Source organism: Chrysochloris asiatica, unplaced genomic scaffold (genome assembly GCF_000296735.1).
Source record: "Chrysochloris asiatica unplaced genomic scaffold, ChrAsi1.0 scaffold00197, whole genome shotgun sequence".
Lineage (NCBI taxonomy): Eukaryota > Metazoa > Chordata > Mammalia > Afrosoricida > Chrysochloridae > Chrysochloris > Chrysochloris asiatica.
The window spans coordinates 2938419-2942981 of NW_006408715.1; positions in this window are offsets into that span (position 1 = coordinate 2938419).

Sequence of the window (4563 nt, forward strand, 5' to 3'; positions counted from 1 at the left end):
TCTTCTTGGGTAATATAGGGAGAGAAAGAGTCCCCCAAAGGTAAAAGGGGGAGCATAAAACAGCAACAGCAAAAAGAAAAAAACAAAAAACAAAAAACAACAACAACAACAAAAAACTAGATTGGATACTGTAGTCTATAATCACAGAAAAGCGAGAGGAGGGAGAGACGGAAAAAAAGTATGTAGCCTAATATGAGTATCATTTTAATATCCTTCAAAGCCCCTGATAAATTTCATGATGCCACTGTTATGGTGTACCTCAGGATTTAATTTAATTTTCAGCCTGTTTTGTTTTTAAACACTCTTTCCCTCTCCACACCCCTTGTTCTGGCTTTTTGCTATTAAAAAACAGTTCAGGGCCGGCTCTTGTGCTGAGAGTACCTGTGTGCATGTGTGGCAGAAGAATCCACCAGTGGTGGGGGTGGGGGGTGTTCACTCACTCAGGCTTCCCCTCTAGTCACCAGAATGGAGGTACACAAACAGTGTGTGTGTGGGGGGGGTGGGGCAATGAACAGATACCAAAAAGAAAAAAAAAAAATCAGAACAAAGCAAAACCAACAAAGTGTATTGTCTATCTTTGCTCTGTTGTTTTTCTGTGGTGGGTCTGTTCCCCGTTTGGTCTTGCTATTTGGTCTCGCCCAAGTTGTCGGCTCTGGGCCACCAAGCCCAGCAGATTAAAAAATACACTATTTCTTACTCCTGATACAAGTTCCACTAGCTATAAGCCTTCAAATTTTCTAAATATTCCTAGATAGGTGGTTCAGAGTTTTGGAGCTCTGTCCTGAACCCTCTCACCTAGTATGCTGTGGTATTGCTGAAGGCTAACTTCACTGAACCTCTACTCTATCTGCCATCAAGCCCCGCCTCATGAAAATCATTCTTATTGGTTAAACAAGGCTTGCGTGGTGCTGCAGAATCAGCACTGGACTGCAAGATTGGTTTTAACTGCAAGGTCCAACTGCTCCTCACAAACCCTATACAGGGTCAGGTCATTATGAGTTGGAGCCATCTTGATGGTACCCAACAACAAGAGCAGGGAGGTGGAGTCCTGGGTGGTGCTATAAAGTAAGCACTGGACCACAAGTCAGTTTGAACCACAAGGTAGGTGATTTAAACTCACCAGCCATTCCTTGGAAACCCTATATAGGGTTGCTATGAGTCAGAACTGACTTGATGACATTTAACAAAAACAGCAACAGCCAGGAGGTACCTGATGATGAATCAGCAGAAGCAGCTACTTCCTGTGGCAGAAGTGCTAGACTTTTGGAGGTAGAATCACTCTCCTAAGAATTTTCCCTTGTGGGATGCCTTGTTTTCACCTCTGTATAGTATCTGTAAAAGCCCTAGTGATGTAGTGGCCCAGCAGCCAGCTGCTAACAAAGTTGGCCATTTAGGCCCACCAGCTGCTTTGTGGGAGAAAGGTGTAGTAGTCTGCTTCCGTAAAGATTACAGTCTGGGGCAGTTCTACTCTGTCCTAGAGTCACTATGCATCTTGGTTCTCTTGTGCTGCTCTAACAGAAATCCCACAAGTGGTTAGCATTAACAAACAGAAATTCATTCTCTCACAGTTTAGAAGAAGGCTAGATGTCCACCTTCAGAGCACGAGCTCTGGAGAAAGGTCCTTGTCTCCTTTCACCAGCTCTAGGTCCAGCATTCCTTCATCTTTTCCTGGATCTAGGAAATTCACAGTGCAGACTCCAGGACCAAAGGACACATTCCACTCTTCTCTGCTCAGTCTCTCTCCTTATAGAGTATCAGGGTTGCGATGGGATTAAGAGTATTTGTTGGTTGTTGTTGTTGTTAAGTGCCTTCGAGTCGGTTCCGACCCATAGCGACCCTGTACAGGGTTTCCGAGGGTGTAAATCCTTACGGGAGTAAAAATCCTCATCTTTCTCCTGTGGAGTGGCTGGTAGTTTCGAACCACTGACCTTAAGGTTCGCAGCCCGATTCGTAACCACCACGCTACCAGAGCTCCTTTCAAACCGATATACAAAACTTAAAAACAAAACAAAAACTCACTGACCCTGAATATGGTTTCTAAGTGCCATCAAGTTTGTTCTGACTCCTAGCAACCCTGTATAGGGTTTCCAAGGAGTGGGTGGTAACTGAAGAGCAGATCTTGCAGTTCAAACTGATATGTTGTTGTTGTTGTGTGCCGTGATGTTGGTTCCAACTCATAGCGACTCTGTATAGGGTTTCCGAGGCTGTGAATCTTTACGGGAGCAGAAAGCCTCATCTTTCTCTTGCGGAACAGCTGGTAGTTTTGAACTGCTGACCTTGTGGTTCACAGCCCAATTCGTAACCACTATGCTACCAGAGCTCCTTTCAAACTGATATACAAAACTTAAAAAACAAAACAAAAACTCACTGACCCTGAATATAGTTTCTGCAGCTGTCAATCTTTACCAGAGCAGACAGCCTCATTGTTCTCCCACAATTAAGGGTATTACAGTCCACCTTTAATCCTCTTAATGGTTTATCGTATGAGACTACATCATGAGGAATTGTCACAGAACTGCCATATTACATCATTATATAACTGCCAATGTCATGTAATGAGAACTATGCCCAGCCATGCAGACATACATTTTGACATGACACTATGATTTAGAATTGACCAGATGGCAATGGCTTACAGTACCTCTGGATACTAAGATCTGCTGACTCTTTCAGGCGAGAGCCATTCCAACTGCTGTCATCTGAAAGAATAGGTCCTTGGATTTTGATTTTAATATATATATATATAGAGAGAGTTCTGGTGTGGCGCTGTGGGTTAATGCACTGGACTGCAAAGTCAGTTTGAGCTATAAGATTGGAGGTTCAAGTTCACCAGCTGCTCCTCGGAAACCCTATACAGAGTCGCTATGGGTTGGAACTGACTCAATGGCACCTAACAACAACAGCAACACATATATATATATATATTCAAAGGGTCTTTTCCAAATTATATAAAAATATGAATTTAAGAACAGTGACATTAATTTTCCCCTGGAGCCAACATAAATTATAATCAAACTTTTCAAAACCAAAGACAAGGAAAGAATCCCAAGAGCAGCTAATTAAAAATGAAAAGTTATCTCTAAAGGAGAACTAATAAGCCTAAGCTCCAATTTCTCAGCAGAAATCATGCAGTCAAGAAGATAATGGAGTGATACGTATAAAACTCTGAAAGAAAAAAAATTGCCTACCAAGAATCATTTAAACAGCAAAATTGTCCATCAAATATGATGGTGAAAAATAAATACATGATGGTGAAATTAGGTCATTTTCAGATCAACAGAAATTAAAAGAATTTACAAAAACCAGACCAACCTTACAAAAAAATACTAAGGGGAGTTCTTTGGACAGAGAACCAACACCAGAGACAACAACCTGAGACAAACATAGATAACAATATCACCTAGAATTCAACCCAGATATAGAAGTTTTCAAAGTAAAACAGACCTACGAGACTGAAAACAGCAAATCAGAGATACAGTTACAACAATGTCAACACCAAAACCATAGAGTAGAAAGAAGTGATATGTAGTTACAGAACTTCCAAATGAAGAGAAATTCAAGGTAAAATCAATCAATCAATAAACCTAACTGTAACCCTAAAAACTAGATCTAACCTTGCTCCTAAACCAAGCCCAACTCCTCCCCCTACCAGTAAACCTAGTACTAACCATACCCCTAATACTAAAGGAAGTCCTAGACCTAGACTAAACCTAGTCATAGTCCGAACCCTAACCCTCACTCCTACCCACGCCCCCAAACCCTCCCCACATACACACAAAATGAACACATGTGGGGCAGGGGGCACACAAAAGAAGCCTAAAACTGAAAGAAAACAGAATAGCAGATTTCAATGTGATGGGTTAAACTAAACATTCTGAGAAACCATGAGGCATGAGACGCTCTAATTTCAGGGAAGGTGGGAGAAACTGTCAGAAGCCAATTGGAAAAGTGGGGTTCTAAGGGAAGGTGTTTTAGGGAAGCAAACAGGGTTCATTCAAAATAGGATTTTGCCAGGTGTGTACAAATCCCTGTCATTTACTCTCCTTTTAAAAGGATTTTGGAATAGCTGAGAAGAGGGAAAAGATAGTAAACTGTTGTCAAGTTATAGAAGTTGAATAGAAAACTACAAAAAGAACTAAAATTGGGAACAAAAACAACTTTTTTCAGAATTCACATTAGAAATAGTATACCACTGAAACAGCAACATTATTAGTTGGTACACAACTGCCCCCTGTCCTGACAAATAAAACGAGGGATACGAATGGTTTCATTTTATTGGTTATTAAACCACTGCCAACGGAGCGTTTCTTAATGAGTTATCAAAGCCACAATGGAAACTTGTATTAAATTCTCCAAATAGACTTTAACCCAACAATGGCAAACTTAGAATCATGGAGTTGCTTGTGGGTTTGGCTCAAAGTCAGAAATGTTTTGAGGCTTTAAACATTTACATCCATTCAGTAAGTTTTTGAAAAGGCAGAGAGGAGAAATGGAATATGGAAACTTTGCATCTTAAAAAAGCGCTAGACATTTTCCCCCTAACAAGTGGATGTCAGAAGTAGG